Genomic DNA, 21,290 nt, shown 5'->3' on the forward strand with positions numbered 1-21,290 from the left:
ATGCAAATCAAAACCACTATGAGGTACCATTTAACACCAGTCAGAATGGCTGCGATCCAAAAGTCTACAAATAATAAATGCTGGAGAGGGTGTGGAGAAAAGGGAACCCTCTTACACTGTTGGTGGGAATGCAAACTAGTACAGCCACTATGGAGAACAGTGTGGAGATTCCTTAAAAAACTGGAAATAGAACTGCCTTATGATCCAGCAACCCCACTGCTGGGCATACACACTGAGGAAACCAGAAGGGAAAGAGACATGTGTACCCCAATGTTCATCGCAGCACTGTTTATAATAGCCAAGACAGGGAAGCAACCTAGATGTCCATCAGCAGATGAATGGATAAGAAAGCTGTGGTACATATACACAATGGAGTATTACTCAGCCATTAAAAAGAATACATTTGAATCAGTTCTAATGAGGTGGATGAAACTGGAGTCTATTATACAGAGTGAAGTAAGCCAGAAGGAAAAACACCAATACAGTATACTAACGCATATATATGGAATTTAGAAAGATGGTAACAATAACCCTGTGTACGAGACAACAAAAGAGACACTGATGTATAGAACAGTCTTATGGACTCTGTGGGAGAGGGAGAGGGTGGGAAGATTTGGGAGAATGGCAATGAAACATGTAAAATATCATGTAGGAAACGAGTTGCCAGTCCAGGTTCGATGCATGATGCTGGATGCTTGGGGCTGGTGCACTGGGACGGCCCAGAGGGATGGTATGGGGAGAGAGGAGGGAGGAGGGTTCAAGATGGGGAACATATGTATACCTGTGGCAGATTCATTTTGACATTTGGCAAAACTAATACAATTATGTAAAGTTTAAAAATAAAATAAAATTAGAAAAAAAAAAAAAGAACAAAAGCTTTTTTTTTTTTTTTTTTTCAAATCTTTTAGTGGTCTAAAAAGGAAAACTAGGGTAGCTTAGAGCATATATAATTAGGGTCTCCTGGTCACCACTACATGCTAAGAACCCAAACTTCTCTGAGTTCTTGGAGCCAGGAAAGAAGCATGAAGTGGCTTGTGCTCCTCGGGCTGGTGGCCTTCTCAGAGTGCATAGTCAAGTAAGTATGGGGACTGTATGCCACATCATATTCTTTTCTCAGACTTTTCTTTTCATCTGATTATTCTTCCACCCATCAGGTTTAGAAGGGAATGGAATATTTCCCTAAGAGTCTTAAAGTTCAACTCTTACTTACTGATAAGTAACTTACTATAGGAACTGTGGGTCCCAAAGTCTTGGTGTAGATTTGCATGGTTACACAAATCTTGGGGTCCAATCATGTCATGACATATTGAAAATGCAACTCCTTGCAACTGTTCAGTGCACAGTCTATGCAGATGTCGATGTGGTCCTGTGGAATAGCACTTTTCTACATTTTATTCAACATGTCCTCTTTTTTCCCTGTCTACCTCAGTGTGTATATGCCTATGTCTGCATCTCTGTATCACTGTCATTTATCTCTCCATCTCTTTGGAAGTCACTGGGAGTGTATTTCTCTTTCTGTTGTTTCTTTTGATTTTTCATTTGACTTGTCCTTTCTCAAGCCTCTGCATTTCCATTACTTGTTCCCTATATCTTGGATTCTTCTTTCAACTCTCTCTTCTCTGACAACTTGGAGAAAGATACACTGTTTTATATCTGACAAGCAGTGTGACCACAGCCAAATCAGAAACCTCTTGCATTTCAAATTGCTCCCTTATCAAAGAGAATAAGAGTTCCCTTCTACCTCCTTCCTTGAGGTTCTATGAGAAGGATAGTGTGGGATGGCAACAGCAATGTTAATGGCTGTCATTGTTGAGACTTCCTATTTATCAGGTACCTTATATCCGTCACGTCTCTTATCCCCAAGATATTCTATTTGGAGGGTTTGTATTGTTACATTCCACCATTTTACCGAAGGGGAGACTGAGACACCACATGGTCATATGGCTTATCCAAGATTGCAGAAAAGAACCTGTATTCAAATCTATGTCTTTGCCATGGTATAGGCATAAAATTCTGATAATAATGTACCTCATAAAAATGATTAGAAAATACACAGGGCCATTACAATGACAGTTATACCTTAACACTGACAGCTAATTGTAGCATCTTCTTTGTTTTCTTTGTCAAATGCTTGGTGAAGGAATACCTCTAAGGAGACTGAAGACCATGAGGAAAACCCTCAGTGGAAAAAACATGCTGAAGGATTTCTTGAAGGAGCATCCTTACAGATGGTCCCAGATTTCTTTTCGTGGCTCAAAACTAACTATTTACCCGCTGAGAAACATCATGGATGTGAGTATTTTGGGAGGATGGTGCTCCATAATGCCCCCTTGTTCTCTAGCCAGGCATGGGGCTTATTTGGAGGTGCCAGGTGGGATGTTGAGGTTGGGGTTCCTGCACGGGGCAGAGATACTGGAAAACAGGGACCCCAATCAGAGGAGAAGGCACTCTTATCCTCAACTGTTGGTCTTGGTGACTGGGCCTGGCAATTACCAGGTGGCAGGTAAATATTCATTTCTCTGTCAAACATGTGTCATTAGTTTGATGGCGATTGTTCCTTCTGAACTACATGAGCCACTCAGCTACAGATGAAGAATCAGCCATCTCTGATCAAAAGGTAGAACCAACAGCAAAGCAATTGTGAATCCCCAGGCAGAGGAATTCAGTTTCCACAGATGCAAGAATGACAGCAGTAAAAAGTTATTGAATCTGTATTCCATGTATGGCCATAACGATCACTGTGGTCACTGTTTTGAGATTAGACAAAGGGCTTATTTTGTCTTCAAGAATGCCCATGCCAGCCTGAGAGATAGGCAAAGGGTAAATATATGTCAAATGAAAGGGTCACCTGTGTGGTGTTGATTGGATGTGGTCTGAGTTTAGAGGGAGTGGCTGGGGTTGATCAAGAAGGAGCATCTGGAGAAGGGGCTGCTAAGGCTGGGTTTGAAGAGATTACAGAGCTTCTCAAATGAAGGCACCAGGACCTCCTTGGGTGTCCAGTGGTCATAGAGGCCCAGTGGTTATGCCTCTGGGCTTCCCATGTAGGAGGTACCACTTGAACGCTTGGTCATAGAGTCAATATCCTGCATACAATGTAGCACAGGAAAAATATATCAAATGCAGATACCTCTGTGACCAAAGCCTGTGAGCTGCACGGTGGTTAGAAAGTGATCTTAAGAGATATGTGACACCCAGAGGGAGGCAGCAGTTAGGGAATAGAGGGCAGCCAGTTCTGCACTAACCCACTCCCTCCTTCTCCCTGTAGTTGGTCTACCTGGCTAATATCACCATTGGAACACCCCCTCAGGAGTTCCAGGTTTTCCTTGACACAGGCTCATCTGACTTGTGGGTGCCCTCTGACTTTTGCACCAGCCCAGCCTGTTGTGAGTACAGACACCCCCTACCCGGACCATCCTTCACTTGCCCTGCCGCCCTGTTTCCATCCTTGGCACCTGATGACACTCATCTCTTGTGTCTACAGCTAAACACGTTAGATTCAGACATCTTCAGTCTTCCACCTTCCGGCTTACCAATAAGACCTTCAGCATCACCTATGGATCTGGGAGAATTAAAGGAGTTGTTGCTTATGACACAGTTTGGGTAACAGTGTAACAAATGCTGAGTCAGGACTGGCTATGGAGTGACCACTGCTTGAAAAACAGATGCAGGACCATCTGGCAGGACCCATCCTAGCCTAATTCCCATATATATTGGCCATCATATCCATAGAATATGTTTCTGGGGAGGCAGTGCCTGTGGGGATACAGGAGTAAACAAGTTAGCGGACCCAGAAATTTGCTTGAGGTGTGGACTTGCAGCTCCTCTACCCATGAGCAGTTCAAGGTTCATTTTGCTGGGAGAGAGGAGAAGGGATAAAAGCACACACTTTTATATTAACAGACTGTTCCAGGCACTTTCAGGTGGTAACTGGTTTAATCCTGCAACAACCCCACACAGCAGTTACTCTGATTAGCCCATGAGACATATGAGGAAACTGAAGTACAGACCACAAGGGCCTTGCTGAGGGCACACATGTGGTAAAATGTGGAGTTAGGCTGGCTTTTCAGGGCTGAAGTTGCTGTGGGATGTTTGGGGACAGGATAAAACTGATCTGGGGATCCTGGGGGCAGTCAAGGGCTTCAGGTATCCAGAGTGGGAAACTGGGGGCCTGAGAAGTCAAGGGGCCTGATAAATGAGTTCTTACTCTAGAGGACCCTTGAGAGTCTAATAAACCTATGGCCTGCCTCCCCCAGAATGCCCGAGTAGTTCCCCTCTCTTTCTCTCTCGTACACATTCACAGAAATATACACGTATCCCCAAAAGTGAATTCCTCAGGCAGTAGTTTCATAGACCCCGGAAGCAAGATTGTGTTTTCAGCTTCTGTCTTCCTGGACAGATGCAGAATCCACAGTACATTACAGAGAATGCAGTCCATTCCTGTTATTAAGTCACAGTGATGCCAAAGAGAAGGCTATCTTGCTCTCATTCATTTTGTCCATAAGATGGCACCAATGGGACCTGGCCTGACTCTTGGTTGCCCCACCTGTACAGAAGCCACGAGGCCAATTTGACTCACTCAGGTGGTGTTTTTCAGAGGGTCAGATGTTTTAAAATTCACAGCCTCTCTCAAGTGGAACCCAGATTCCCCTTCCAGCTTCATCTAACCATCTGTGGGTCACCAAAGATAGAGCCCAGCCTCAATTCTTCTCTGAGGATCTAATGGCAATGCACCCAGCCCAGTCCTAGCCCCACTTCACATATCTGTAAGTGGGATCACTCTTCTCTCCCACAGATTGGGGACCTTGTAAGTCCTGACCAGCCGTTCGGTCTAAGTGTGGCGGAATACGGGTTTGAAGGCAGAACTTATGATGGCGTCTTTGGCTTGAATTACCCCAACATATCCTTCTCTGGACCCATCCCCATGTTTGACAAGCTGAAGAATCAAGGTGCCATTTCTGAGCCTGTTTTTGCCTTCTACTTGAGCAAGTAAGTCTGAGATGGACAATCACTTTCTCCAAATAAGCTGTAAGTTGCTTTCAGTTGCATGAAAATTATAGAACACTTGGTAAAGAAATATCCTGAGATATAATCTAATCCAGGATAACTATGGCCCCAGGGCCCTACCTGGCGTCACTACTGGCTTTTATAAATAAAATTTTATTGGAACACAACCCTACTCCTGGGCTCAAGATCAGTAAATTGGTCTCCGGGGGTGTGTGAGGAGGAAGGCTAATGGAAGGCAACAGGAAACAAGTTGAAGGAAAAGGCATTAGGATTTGCTTATGAATTTGATAATGAAGGAATGAGAAGGATGGTGAATATCTTTCCCTCCTCATTAGCATTTCACTGGGAGCCCAGGACCAGCTACCCAATTTGTGGAGCCAGTGAGAAATGAAAGTGTGGGACACAATAGTGTGGGACCCCTTGTTCAAGAAATATTAAGCATTTCAAGACAGGGAGAGCAGAGTTGGGGTCCCTTCTGAGTGTGGGACGTCTGGACAGTAGAGGTCACAGGCCAACGGAGCCAACTGTGGGTGACCTGAACCCACACCCTTAGAACTCCCAGGCCTTGGTTTTACTGAAAAATGACAAGGTTGACGAGGGGAAAGCCAAAACACTTCAGCACCCTGTCCTCTGAGGGTGTCTGAGCACTCAGGTCACAGGAGATCCAGGGCATCTTCAGAAGACATAATGGGTGGAGCCCAGCCAAGTGACTGAACTTCTAACCTTCTCTGTGCCACTCATTAGCCAGGAACAGACCTCAGTCTGGATCTCAATCGCTCCTAGACTCGATATCTGCATCTGTACATGGGGACCTTATTAGGGCCTTGGTGGGTGGACAAGCACAGCTCTCAGACTGTGCTGTTGTTACTGTCCTCCAAGGATCCCAGCCTGTCTTCTCTACAGAGACAAGTGGGAGGGCAGTGTGGTGATGTTTGGTGGGGTGGACCACCGCTACTATGAGGGAGAGCTCAACTGGGTGCCATTGATCGAAGCAGGTAGTGGAGTGTACACATGGACTGGTAAGCCTCTCCCTCTGAGGGTCAGCCCAAGTGGTGTTTCCACTACTGTACATGGACACAGGCAGACACCCACAAATACATTCTTAAACATACAGTCACACAGACATATACACCACCCACAATGACGCAGACACACAGACACATGGAAACACACAAGCAGACACATATAAACCTTCACAGAGACACATAAGAACATGCATAGCTAGTCAGAGACACACAAGCACTCACAGAGACACATACAAACACACATACAAATAAACACACAAGCACATAAATACACAAACAACCCATGGGTTCATAATACCCAGGCCTTCTGAGAAAGGCTCTGACCATGGTCCTAAAAGGGTCCAAGAGGTCTGTGCAGCTGGGAGAGGGCTGCACCCACTGCCCTGTGAGGCGTGGAGCATGGTTAGAGGACTCTACAGTGTGGTGAACAGAGGATCAGGGAGAATTTCTCCAGCCTGAACAGAGTTATGATAAGATGACCAACTGTCCAGGGCTACCTAGGACATCGGAAGTTCTCAGTACAGATAAATGTCATTTTAAAAACAGGGACAGTGAGAAAATGGGGGAAACTAGTCTTCTTAGGGAGCAGCTACCCAGCAGTGGAGAGAGGTTGGCTGCAGTCTTAAGACGTGAAAGCAACTAATAAAACAGATATTCCATGTTCTTGGGCACACAGTGGGACAGGGGCTGTAACAGAGAATCAGGAAGGTGGGATCCAGGAGTGACCTGAGGACAAGAGGCATAATTGATAGGATTCTGTGTGATACCCTCAGACAAAAGCTGACCCGTCTTTTGGAGTTTCTGTGGGCTAGTCATGTATTTCCTGGCCAGGGTCTCAGGGTCTGAGCTGGTTGTAGGAGCAGTGCTGGGAAACACCCTCTCCCAGAGGAGCCCCTCTCTCCTACCATGAGAATTTGCTGCCCCTGCAAATCTCCATCTTCACTCTGTGTGCAACCCATTATTTGTTCCCCATCACATACAGCTCTCTGGATGTTTCTTATTGATTTCTCAGTCTTTGTTCATTCATTGAACAGACAAGCATTGAGCATTCACTGTGTGCCAGGCAATTTAGGGATGCAAGGAGATTAAAACTCGCCCTCACACTTAAAAAGGCAGATGTACATGAAGGGACTCACCCACATAGTGAATTATGACTTTGGTACATGCTAGACATGAGAAGGAGAAGGCAATGGCAACCCACTCCAGTACTCTTGCCTGGAAAATCCCAGTGATGGCGGAGCCTGGTGGGCTGCCCTCTATGAGTTCTCCGAGAGTCAGACACGACTGAAGTGAGTCAGCAGGAGCAACAGCAGCAGACATGAGGAAGGGTCTACAGAGAGACCAAGACAGGAGACTGATAAACACCAGGGGAAAGACTTCCCGAAAATAATACAATTAAGGTGGAGCCTGGAAGATGAGAAGAAATTTGCTAGTCAAAGTGCAGTGGAGTCTTCTAGGAAGGAAGACCAGCCTGTGTCAAGGTACAAAATATCCTGGTGCATTTAAGTACTGCATTCGAGGATGTCAAGAAAGGTGCTGTGTCGAGAACAAAGGAAAAGAGGGCAAGAGGTGAAGGGCTCTTTAGGAGACAGTCAGGAAGGGGGCAATTCTGGGGAGAATCTGAGTGACCTTGATGCCCTCTTTCTTCCATTGTCTCTCAGCATCTCCATGAAAAGAAAGGTTATTGCTTTTTCTGACGGCTGTGAGGCCCTTGTGGACACTGGGACATCACATATCGAAGCCCCAGGAAGACTGGTCAATAACATACAGAAGCTCATCGGCGCCAGGCTATGGGGTTTCAAGGTGAAGGGTCATGCCCCAGGGTTACTTCCAGTCTCCAAACACAACAAGGAACTCCAGGGCCAATCTCTCACCCTCTCTCTCTAACTGCACTACGTTTATTGTTATGTGGTCAATACCCTCCCCTCTATTATCTTCACCATCAATCGTGTCAACTACCCAGTGCCAGCTCCGAGCCTATATCCTCAAGGTGAGGGGACAATATTGAGGGTTGGTTCTCAAACTGGAGCTTGTAAGAACTCTTGGGCTACTGCTGGGAGGAGGGCGCCCTCTGGAGGCCATGTCACCCCATTGCAGATGCTGCTGAGCCCTGTGGCTGGGCTGGTGCCTCCCACAAAACCAATCACTTGAAAGTAAAGGACTGTGTGGGACACTGATCTTCCTGAAATAAATGTGGAGATACCACACCATATGGCATACTGGGAGTAAGGCAGAGGGGAACACTAAGGTCCTCAGTGCTCAAAGAACTTCAATTCAATCTGAACCCGTAGGTGCATGAACATGGAATTCAGCACTAGCAGTCCCTGAAATAGGCCATATTACAAGGAGAATGGCTGGGGAGAGTCCCAGTGTGATGTCCTAGCATAAGTTCACAGTCTCCCTTCCCTTCTCAAACTTTCCTGGTTTGAATGATAAATTACATGGTCAGCCTAGTTCTCAGCTGCATCTTTCCCTTGCTCTGGCCAGGTGCTTCCTTTGTGAGTTGGGGTACCCGTCCCCTCTGTGGGGAGGTTGGATGCTAATGTGAATAAAGGGTGAACAGTGACTGCTCAGCCCACGCACAGGGTGGAGGCTTCATATCAGCTCCCTGCGAGAGTTCAGAGCAGGCTGATGGGCTCAAAGAAGGCTTTGAGGAAGAGAGTGAATTTCAGGAATTCTAAAACCACAAACTCATTGAGCCATATGGAGGGCTGCTTGGTTCTAGGCAAAACTGCACTGGATTCCATGCAAATGGAATCTCAAGGTGGTCTGCACTGGGACACTGGGAACGTACTAGGGGTGATGAGGGCTACGGACTGACCTGTGGGGCTGGGAAACCAGAGTACCTTACCCACCCAAGCCTGGAGGGCCAAAGAGGGTGAGAGTGGGCCGAAGGAGGCTTCTCAGATTTTCTGTCCTTTATTGTGCCCATCGTTGCATAAAGTGTTCCTCTGGCAGCTCCAATTTTCCTGAAGTGATTTATAATCTTTACAATTCAATTATTTTCCTCTAATTCTTGCAGTGTGCACTTACGAAGACTTTCTTATCTCTCCTTGATATTCTCTGGAAGTCTGCATGCACCTGAGTATATCTTTCCCTTTCTCCCTTGCCTTTCACTTCTCTTATTTCCTCAGCTGTTTTTAAGCCTCCTCAGGCAACCCCTTTTCCTTCTCACATTGTTTTCCTGGGGATGGTTTTGGTGACCACCTCTCATGCAATGTAACAAACCTCCATCCTAGTTCTTCAGGCTACCAGACCTAATCCCTTGAATCTATTTTTAATCTCCACTACAAAATCATAAGGGATTTGATTTAGGTTATAGCTTAATGATCTACTGGTTTTCCTTAGTTACTTCAATTTAAGCCTGAATACTGCTTGCTTCTGCCTAAGCATTGGTGCCAGATGACCACCCACCACTCCCAGTGGGTGTGGAGCAAAAACATACAATTTGAGGACTGTTACCCTTGGTTTGTGCTTGGCCTTTCATGTACTTAGCTGTGTGAGCTTGATCAAGTCACTTAACCTCAGTTTTCTCATCTGGAAAATGGGCACCATGATGATAGTTCCACCTTCTAGATTGCATGTGTGCCTGCAGAGAGCAAGTGGCCCCAAGAGGGCTTCTGGGTTCCTGAGTCTGGAACAAATATGAATTATTCTGCCACCTGGGGAGAAGGAAATCTTCTGTTTAGAGGTTATGGCTGCCATCCCCAAGGCTAGCTATTGATTCAAGCCAAATGACATCTCTCTCTGAACCATGACACAGAACTCTGACTGAGCTGATGCTCCCACAGAGCTAATGATTACTGGCTCAGATTATTCCCATCCTCAGCCTTACCAGTCGGCCTTTCTTTGTTAACTACTTCTAGTCTGAAATCACTCTGCAAGGAGAGTTGTAAGGCTTTTGGTCTATTTTCAGTTTCCCACATCTCCAGCATAGCAACAAGTAGCTGTGATGGCTTCTTGTCATAGCAACAACTATGGCAACTGGTACAGTCCAGTCTCAGCCTGCTAAATGAAACTGTCCCCATGAAAGATTGTTGTTGAATCATGACACCAGGATTCTTGGCTCCGAAGGAGAATTCCATCTGGGGCCAGAGACGAGGCTTGATCACTCAGAGCTTTTGTGTAATAAAGTTTTATTAAAGTATAAAGGAGATAGAGAAAGCTTCTGACATAGGCATCAGAAGGGGGCAGAAAGAGTGCCCCCTGCTAGTCTTCAGCTGGATGTTATATAGTCACTAGCAGTCTGTTAATGACAGAAAGGAATGTCTTAAAACTCTGAAGGCCCCTCACCCATAAGATGCATTCTATGATAACTTGGCACCAAATGGTTCATCTTGGGCCATAAAATAATTAACTTGAATCTTGAAGAAGGGCAGATCACCATACAAATAATTTCATTTACATAGATTAGAGGAACAATATCTGAGTGTAACATACTGGTTTGCCAAGTAGGTTCTGAGCCAAACCGACTTGAAGACAGAGTTTGGGGTAAATGTATAGTACATTAGCATAGCTTAAGACAAACATTTCCATAAGAAAAAGACATTGGTTATCTCTAGGTTTGAGAATACTTAACTTCAGGTGATACCAGGTGTCATTATGGCAACACAGTATTTTAAGAGAAACCTCCTTTTGAATTTGTATAGAGAAGGAAAAAATATCGCTAGTTTGTTTCCTCCTGCTGCTTAAGAGAGATAAAAATGTCTGAAACTTGCAGGCTATTTCCTCCCTTTGGAGACCCCTGGCCTTCCTGCCTGTTACCCTCTCACCCATTTATCCCCTCACGTTTAAAGTACCTACCATTGCCTTAGAAACCTTCCTATGATTGCTGTTTAAGGACAAAATATGTGTGGAGTTGATCTAGTTTTCTTTCCCAAGCATGATTCCAACTATGCAATGAAGTAACCAGACGTTTAGTTATCTAAATACCAACAGGAATGGAGAAAAGCAAAACACCCAACCTACATTTCTAGCTTGCCCCAAAACAACATTAAAGTGATCTGCTGAAATAATGTGATACACTGGCATGTACACACTAGAAGGGACACTTTTTCTGAATTCATTTTCCACCTAGTGCAAAATATCTACCACAAGCCTCGCCCTCCAGCAGCTGGTCACCTGGTTTTTGCAGTCTCAGCCCGACCCCAATCCCTTTTAAATCCCTCAGTAAAATCTAGAGAACAAACTCAGTCAAAGCTCTCTCTCCTGCAGAAAACAGGTTTTTGTTTTTTTTAGAAAACAATGTTTGGTAACACATTCAAAATCTTGTGCTCCTTGCCTTGAATTCAAGGACCTGCACCAGAGGATAGGAAGCCTCCCCTTCCACCTAAATCTTTCTCCACTCCAACCAGGACCAGAGCCTTCAGTGGTCTCTGTGTCTTCATTGGTATTGTTCAGTTGCTAAGTCATGTCTGACTCTTTGTGATTACATGTTCAGCAAAAAAGCAGGCTTCCCTGTCTTTCACTCTTTTGCGGAGTTTCTTTAAAGTCATGTCCTTTGAGTTGGTGATGCCATCTCACAATCTCATTCTTTTATTCCCTCTCCTTCTGCCCACAGTCTTTCCCAGCATCAGGGTCTCTTCCAATGAGATGGGTCTTCACATTAGATGGCCTAAGTGTTGGAGCTTCATCTTCAGCATCAGTCCTTCCATTGAACATTGCTCTACCACTTCCAAAACAAAACTCTTTTTTCCAAACACCTAACAATATTGAGCATTGATAAAGTTTAGTAGAACAAGGATCTTGTCCTCTGGGAAATCCCAGCACTGCCACCCTGCCTTTCTTTTACCATTCTCTCCACCTGGCATAGAATTGCTTCCCTAGAGCTTCTCCAGCTTGAAATGGCTTGCTGACCCCAAATTGTCAGCTATCCAGGAATTGTTCCTTCCTCCTTCCTTAAAGACTTCTGCCTGCTCCCTGATTGTCCTCTGTACATTAGTTCAGTTCAGTCTCTCAGTCATGTCCAACTCTTTGCTATATCATGGGGTGCAGCACGCCAGGTTTCCCTGTCTATCACCAACTCCCGGAGCTTGCTCAAACTCATGTTCATCAAGTTGATGATGCCACCCAACAATTTTGTCTTCTGTTTTCCCCTTTGCCTCCTGCCTTTAATCTTTCCCAGCATTGGGGTCTTTTATAACGAGTTAGTTCTACCCATCAATTGGCCAAAGTAATGGAGGTTAAGCTTCAGCATCAGTCCTTCCAATGAATATTCAAGACTGATTTCCTTTAGGATGGACTGACTGGATCTCCATTGCAGTCCAAGGGACTCTCAAGAATCTTGTCCAACATCACAGTTCAAAAGCATCAATTCTTTGGTGCTCAACTTTTTTTATGGTCCCAACTCTCACATCCACTCATGACTTCTGGAAAAAACATAGGTTTGATGATACAGACCTTTGTTGGTAAAGTAATGTCTCTGATTTTTAGTATGTTGTCAAGGTTTTTCATAGCTTTTCTTCCAAGGACCAAGTGTCTTTTTTTTTTTTTTTTCCACAGCTGCAGTCACCATCTGCAGTGATTTTGGAGTCCACGGAAATAAAGTCTGTCACTGCTTTCATTGTTTATCCATGTATTTTCCATGAAATAATGGATCTGGATGCAGTGATCTTTGTTTTTTGATCTGTATGTACCTCATGAAGACCATCCTCAAGAGAATGAAACGGAAAAAGGCAAAATGGTTGTCTGAGGATGCCTTAGAAATAACTTAGAAAAGAAGAGAAGCAAAAGGCAAAAGAGAAAAGAAACACATACCAATCTGAATGCAGAGTTCCAAAGATAGCAACAACAGATTTTAAAAAAGCCTTCCTAAGTGATCAGTGCAAAGATATAGAGGAAAACATAGAATGGGAAAGACCAGAGATCTGCTCAAGAAAATTAGAGGTAGGGAAGGATCATTTCATGCAAAGATGGGCCAAATAAAAGACAGAAATGGCATGGAAATAAAAGAAGCAGAATATATTAAGAAGAAGTTGAAAGAATATATAGAAGAACTATACAAAAAGGATATTAATGACCCAGATAACCACGATGGTGTGATCACTCACCTAGAGCTAGACATCCTGAAATGTGAAGTCAAGAGGGCCTTAAGAAGCCTCACTATGAGTAAAGCTAGTGGAGCTGATGGAATTGTAATTGAGCTATTTCAAACCCTAAAAGATGATGCTGTTAAGGTGCTGCACTTAATATGCTAGCCAATTTGGAAAACTCAGCAGTGGCAATCCCAAAGAAAGGCTATTTCAAAGAATGTTCCATTACCACACAGTTGCACTCTTCTCACATACTACCAAAGTAATTTCTCCAAGCAAGTCTTCAACAATACATGAACTGTGAATTTCCATATGTTCAGGCTGGAATTAGAAAAGGCAGAGGAACCAGAGATCAAATTGCCATCATTCGTTGGATCATAGAAAAAGCAAGAGAATTCCAGAAATTCTCTTTATTGACCATGCAAAAGCCTTTGACAGTATGGATCACAACAAACTGTGGAAATCTTACAGAGATGGGAATACCAGACCATCTTACCTGCCTTCTGAGAAATCTGTATGCACGTCAAGAAGCAACAGTTAGAGCTGAACATGGAACAGCAGACTGGTTCCAAATCAGGAAAGGAGTAATTAAAGGCTGTATACTGTCAGTCTGCTTATTTAAATTATATGCTGATCACATCCTGCGAAATGTCCAACTAGATGAAGCACAAACTGGAATCATTGTTGCTGGGAGAAATATCAATAACCTCAAATATGCAGATGACACCACCCTCATGGCAGAACATGAAGAGATACTAAAGAGCCTCTTGATGAAAGTGAAAGAGGGGAGTGAAACATCTGACTTAAACTCCACATTCACAAAATGAAGATCATGGCATTTGGTCCCATCACTTCATGGCAAATAGACGGGGAAACAATGGAAACAGTGAGAGACTTTATTTTTGGGAGCTCCAAAACCACTGCAAATGATGACTGCAGCCATGAAATTAAAAGATGCTTGCTTGTTTGAAGAAAATCTATGACAAGCCTAGCAGCATTTTTAAAAGCAGAGACATTACTTTGTTGAAAAAGTTCAGTATTAACAAAGCTATGATTTTTTCCAGTTGTCATATATGGATGTGACAGTTGGAGCAAAAAGAACAGTGAGAAATGAAGAACTGAAGGTTTTGAACTGTGGTGTTGGACAAGAATCTTGAGTGTCCCTTGGACTACAAGGAGATCCACCCAGTCATGCTAAAGGAAATCAATCCTGAATATTAATTGGAAGGACCGATGCTGAAGCTGAAACTCCAATACTTTAGCCAACTGATGTGAAGAACTTACTCATTAGAAAAGACCCTATTACTGGGAAAGATTGAAGGCAGCAGGAAAAGAGGATGACAGAGAGTGAGATGGTTGGATGGCATCACTGACTCGATGACATGAGTTTGAGCAAGATCCAGGAGTTGGTGAAGGAGAGAGAAGCCTGGCATTCTGTAGTCCATGGGTTGCAAAGAGTCGGACATGACTGAGTGACTGAACTGAGCTGAACATACCCCATAGCAAATGCTAGTTGTAATTGTCAAGTTTCTCCAGCAAGACAGGGCTCCCCAAAGCCCCAACACATATCCCTAGTTAGTCTGCATCCATGCACAGAAGTCACTGCCTAGCATTCACAAGGCATTCAGTGAGTTCTGATTTCAGGGGGACCTCCATTTTTGTAGACATAGAGGAGCAAAGGACACATTTATCCTCCTGTCATAAACAACTTGAAAGTAGAAGACATAAATGAAAGAGCAGTTTTTTACATCAAATGTCAGGCAGCAGAAAATGGATTCCTGAGGCGGGGAGCAAGCAAGGTGAGTTCTACAATTGCCCTAACTCTATAAATAGTTTCCAACACATACATGGATGGGCTATCTAAGCACAGACAAACGGTATCCCCAAGAAGACAGATTTGAGACTTTAGATAGTTAGAGTTCATAGGAGAGAGCTACACACAGAGAACTGTGTGAGTGTACAGGTGATACCCTTCCAGTTTTCAGCAGAGAGTTGATAGTACTGGTCAGGATTACAGGGAACAATATTGAGTCTCAAATTGCACCAAGTCTAATGGTGTCCCCACCCACCAGCATGGAAATTACTCATAATTCCCATGACATCAGTATAGTCCTGAAGACAATATTGCCTTACTAGTGGGGAATACTAAACATGGTCTAAAGGCTGGTATTATATCAGCTAAAAAACCTGAACAGTAAGCCTTCAAAAAATACAATTGTTCCCAAGAAATTAACAGTGTTTGCAAACAGTGCCAGGAATAGTTTATAAAAATTAAGAATATCCAGCATCCAAAGGGAAAAAATTGCCATATCTAATATCCATTTAAAATTTCCATATGAATTGTGAAAATATTTGTCCTAGGTAAATCAAAATATTGTAAAGTAATTATCCTCTAATTAAGGTAAATACATAAATTTCAAAAGAAAAAACTTTTTCCAATGTGTAAAGAAGCAAGAAAATATCCATAATGAAGGAAAAATCAATTAGTAAAAACACAGTTAAAATATACATCACATAATTAGCAGGAAGGACATTAAAATGCTTCCTAGAATAATAATCTTTACATTTATGAAGCTGAAGAATATTGAGTGTGTTAAATAGAGACATGGAAAATAGGAATGAAAAGACTGTGGGAAAAATTAATTGTGCATCACAGAAATTTGAAACAACTTTAAGAATACTGAAATATATGTAAATGGAACCCCACAGGAAGTGAAAGAAGGAGAATAGAGAAAAGAACTTCATAATTACTGGCTGAAAAATTTCCAGATATGATGAAAGCTTTAAACCCATTAACACAGAAGTTCAATTAATTCAAAGACAAGAAATAGGACAACTATTCAAAGGTGCATGATAATTCATTGTTTAAAACAATCAACCAAAGAAATGTAACCAGAATGAAAAACAGACACAGTAGAAGAAAAAATGGGAAAGAGAGCAGATTAGGCATATGAAACAATGTTAGCCAGAGGACACTGGCACCACATCTTAAAATGCTGAGAAATATAATTGACTCAGAATTCTATACGTCAAAAAAATACATATTAAAAACAAGATAAAATACTTTCTCAGACTTGAACAACTATGAGACTGCATCACCACCAACAGACCAAAGTAAAAAGAAATGTTTTTTAAAAGGTCTCAAATGTGAGATCACCATAATTCTAGCCATATCAGTCCTTCAAAAGACCTTGATCAGGAGAAACTAATATTAAAATAGAAATAGTCATTGTGTTTGTACCCACTTCTAGAAATTATTGCTAACTCCTTCAGTACTGGATCTTGCAATGCTGGTGGACTAGATGGAGAAGTGATGTGAACAGAAATAAGGAAGGTGAGACAGGTAGGTCAGAATGTGAGATAACAAAGACAAGATATTTAGAAGCTGAAGAATTGAGAGAGATTTGGGATCTGGGTTGGAAAAGAAGTTTTCAAAAAAAATTGGGTCATGTGGTGCATATAATCCTCACTTCAGTCCTTAGAAGATCTCTACTGACCAGTCTGCCTCTTTTATCTTGAGCACAGTTCAGGTCCATCTAGCTGTTTCTCATTGCTGTTCCTTCCTCCTGGCTCCCACACTGTGCCCAGCCATTCAACCTAATCCATTCAGAAAAGGTTTGTTCTTTAAGGCAGACACTGCAGGCTACCTACATAATGATCTATTATCTGTTACTCTTTCAAAACTGAAAATAGGTTGTTATATAGCCATGAGCCCAGTAGCTACAGGACTGCATTTCCTGCCCACCCATGCTCTTAGTCATGACAGGTAACTTAGAGATGCAAGCAGATCAGTAAGATGGATTTCTTGGAAGCCTGCTTTCAAGGAGCTGATTTAGCTGAGAGATGGGGCTCTTCCCTTCCCCACCTACTTCCTAACTGTTGTCTGGATTTTAGTTTTGATGGCTGGAACTCCTGCAGTTGTATTAGACAATCGTGTAAACTTGGAAATGGATAGCACCCAAGCTCTGGCTGGCCCACCTCCAGCTTTGTTCCAGTGAGAGAGAAAAATCAAATTTATCTTTCTAAAGTTATAGTTGTTTTAGTTTTTTGCAATGTGCATCCAAACTTAATCCTGATACTACTCTGTGTTTAATATGATACAGCCTTATTATTTTGTTGGGTTTAGTGAATATATTTATATTTTACATTTCTCTAATTTTTATTTTATAAATTGATTCATCAACCATTATACCTAAATTGTATAAATGCAAAATTATTATTTTAACCATGCTTTCCTTTAGATTTTGCATTTTTATAATTTCTTTTTTTAATTTATTTTATTTATTTATTTATTTTTTACTTTATTTTACTTTACAATACTGTATTGGTTTTGCCATACATCAACATGAATCCGCCACAGGTGTACATGTGTTCCCAATCCTGAACCCCCCTCCCACCTCCCTCCCCATACCATCTCTCTGGGTCATCCCAGTGCACCAGGGCCAAGCATCCTGAATCCTGCATCGAATCTAGACTGATGATTCATTTCTTATATGATATTATGCATGTTTCAATGCCATTCTCTCAAATCATCCCACCCTCTCCTTCTCCAACAGAATCCAAAAAACTGTTGTATACATCTGTGTCTCTTTTGCTGTCCCACAATAATAGTGAGAGACTTTAATACCCCACTCACACCTATGGATAGATCAACTAAACAGAAAATTAACAAAGAAACACAGACTTTAAATGATACAATAGTCCAGTTAGACCTAATTGATATCTATAGGATGTTTCACCCCAAAACAATGAATTTCTCCTTTTTCTCAAGAGCTCACAGAACCTTCTCCAGGATAGATCACATCCTGGGCCATAAATCTAGCCTTGGTAAATTCAAAAAAAATTAAATCATTCCAAGCATCTTTTCTGACCATAATGCAGTAAGATTAGATCTCATTTTTATACTTTCTTATCTTCTTTCCTTTCTTGTTTTCTCCATATTTGTACAGCCTGGGACATCCCCTCTCATAACCTCATCTATATCCATATTTGGAGGCCAAAACAGACCAAGAGCTGTGTGGGAAGAATCAAAGAAGAATGAATTACAGGCATATGAATGAAAGTTGGTGGCCCTTGCTACTCATCATGAATGTTCTTCAGTAGGATCACGTTCCCCTGCCCTTCTGTGTGCCCACCACCCCCAGGTTTGCCATGACCACGGAAGATTCTTCGGCCAGTGGAATTTGAGTAGAGGTGATATGTTAGTTCCAAATGGAAGTATTATTTTCTGTCCCACTAGCTGGAATGCACATGTAATGAGAGGAGCCTGGAACAGCCATGTTAGACCAGAGGTAAGTAGCACAGGTAGAAGATGTGACAAGAAAGAAGTGGGCCCCATCTCTATGGAGAGACCTGCACTAAGATTATATGAAAGAGAATTGAAATTGTATTGTATTTAAGACAATGTTATTTAGGGTTTGATTGCAGTCCTTGTTGAACCTGTAACCTAACACTCAGAATAACTGATTTTTGTGTTAGCATTTTCTTGACATTAGGGTCTGAATGAGACAATATCTACTAACGTATACTTAGAAGTGAGTCAAGTGACAGCCCTGCCCTCTGGAAGCTGCAGTCTAGTGTGGGATTCGGAAACTCAAGCAAGAACAAAGCCACATGGCAGGACAGTTTCAAGATCCTGTAGGAACCCTTGGGAGGAGAACCTCAATCAGTCCTGATCTCAGGAGGTTGCTTGAAATAGGGACAATCCTCTATGTTTCTCCTCATAAATAGGCCATGGTGCCAAGTTTCATGTAAAAGTGATTTATTTCAAATTCCTTCCAGAGTATTTTCCCTTTTGATCCAGTGCTTAAGATATGCGTTTGAGTCCTGGTTTGGGAAGATTGTAAATGCCCCAGGGGAACTAAGCCAGTGGGCCACAACTACTGAGCCTGAGTGCCTAGACCCTGTGATTTACATCAAGAGAAGCACAGGATTGAAAAGACAGTGCACTGCAATTACAGAGTAGCCCCTGCTCGCTGATAATAGAGAAGTCCTGAGCAGCAATGAAAACTTAGTGAAGCGAAAATGTTTTTAAAAAAATTCCTCCAATTAAAATAAATAAATATATATTAAAATATTCTCCCAGAGAAACCAGTGAGGTCTCAGGGGAAGCAGGACATGAAAAAGGATGAAACCAGTCTTGGTCTGATAACATGCAAATCATCGAGAGGGAAGCTACAGCCTGTTTTCATAGGGAAATTGGGATGTATGTTTTGCCTCAAACTTGCCCCAGGGCAGGCTGCTGCTGCTGCTGCTAAATCACTTCAGTTGTGTCCGACTCTGTGTGACCCCATAGACGGCAGCCCACCAGGCTCCCCCATCCCTGGGATTCTCCAGGCAAGAACACTGGAGCGGGTTGTCATTTCCTTCTCCAATGCATGAAAGTGAAAAGTGAAAATGAAGTTGCTCAGTCATGTCTGACTCTTAACGACCCCATGGACTGCAGCCTACCAGGCTCCTCCATCCACGGGATTTTCCAGGCAAGAGTACTGGAGTGGGGTGCCATTGCCTTCTCCGAAATGCCTTCTCCGCAATGCAGGGTGCCATTGCCTTCTCCGCAATGCAGAGCTGGGATTTCACTCTCCCACTAGCGCCTCCCTCTCATGCTTCAACTAACACCCAGCTGGTGGCTCCAAGCCCTCGTATTAGATCCTCCAAAGAGAAATCAAAGGTGACACTAGAAGCAAAAGACAGCAAAGCTCAGGAAAATGTAACCTCAGAAAATGTCTAGATTTCTGCACCCGTTCTGCCATATCCAGCATCATATCTGATATCCTGAGAGGCTAAGGAACTCCATTGGTCTCTACATGTAAGCATTTAAAAAAAATCAACTTTTAATCTATATAGGAATATAGTTTATTTACAGCATTATGTTAATGTTAATTGTATGAGAAATTTATTCCATTATACATAGACATGTATCCATTCTTTCCTAGATTCTTTTCCCATATAGGATATTACAGACTATTGAGCAGAATTCTTGTGCTGTACAGTAGGTCTTTGTTGATTATCTGTTAAATAAAATAGCATACATATATTAATCTCAGACTCTCAGTTTATCCCTCTTCCTCCTTTCCACATTGGTAACTATAATTACTGTTTTGATGGAGGGGGTGTCTAGGCACTTGTTGGATCAGGGTCTGTTTTTGTGAGAGTGCAGTGGCCAGGGAAAGCAAGCCTGAGAGAGATTCATTTGAGATAATGCTAAATGTTGTGAAGGACCTGGCCATGCAAAATCCTGGGAGAAAAACATTCTAGATGTGGGAAGTAGCCCCTGCTAAGGACCAAGCTAACCAAGTTTAATGAATGGCTACCCTTCCACTGTCAACCTTTATTCCATGGTTGGAACTTGGCCTACAGGTCAACCACCATGAACTCATCCCATGCTTCAGTTGTGAGTTAGCAGAAATGAGGCATTTCAGCCTTCCCAAGAAAGGAGAATCTGAGTCTATCACGAGGCTGAATATGCTCTGGACTCAGGGACGTGTCCACAAACTGGTTATCACCAGGAGCATCAGGTGCCAGGGGCACCACCAATGCCTCTGACTATCTCCATGTACTTGTTCTCAGAAGTAGAAACGCCAAGTAACAGATAGAGCAAAAAAACAAGTAATGACTCTTGTTTCATCTTGCCCTGTGTGAATCCCATGGCCCTTTGACCACACTGCTCTCTGCCCAAAAACTCTTTCCTCTTTTGCTTCCTCAAAAGTGGCTTGTGAATTACATCAGCACCTGACTGTGAAGCCTAGTGGATGGAACTCAACTCACAATCATCTGGGACCCAGAGATGTCCAGCCTTGTCCTGATTTTGTGTCCTTTTTCTCCAACCAGATTCATAAACCAAAGTCCCTACAAAATATAAGGGTGATTGTAACTCTTTCAAGGCTTTTGAATCTCCAAGGTCTATTTGGAGCATCAAAGAGGGAACACATTCCCCTGCATCCAGGCTAGTCTCAGACCTTAGCCTCCCTCAGCCAGGGGTTCCCTGAGGAAACATAAGACGTTTATCTAAGATGCCCGAAGGCTGAGAAGAGAATCCTTCTCACTCTTAATGCAGGTTTATGTTATCCAGTCACCCAAAGATCTGTGTTGTCTGAATGAGGAGCGGGAGCTCTGAGGATTCTGAGTTGCAAGTGAGTCAGTCACAACATCAGGACTGCCTCCTGGGGTCACTACAGCTGGGGCTCCCCCACTGTGCCTGGAATCCAAAAGAAACTGCCCTGAATATTGC

General features: G+C 42.9%; 1 pseudogene; it reads left to right on the forward strand.

The window, feature by feature from the left end:
- The first annotated feature begins 1,022 nt into the window (after positions 1-1,022).
- Positions 1,023-20,898, forward strand: LOC147342120 (pregnancy-associated glycoprotein 1-like; annotated as a pseudogene).
- Positions 20,899-21,290: the final 392 nt, after the last annotated feature.

Source organism: Bos grunniens, chromosome 29 (assembly GCF_055505025.1).
Source record: "Bos grunniens cultivar Pamir isolate PY7600 chromosome 29, Bosgru_T2T1.0, whole genome shotgun sequence".
Lineage (NCBI taxonomy): Eukaryota > Metazoa > Chordata > Mammalia > Artiodactyla > Bovidae > Bos > Bos grunniens.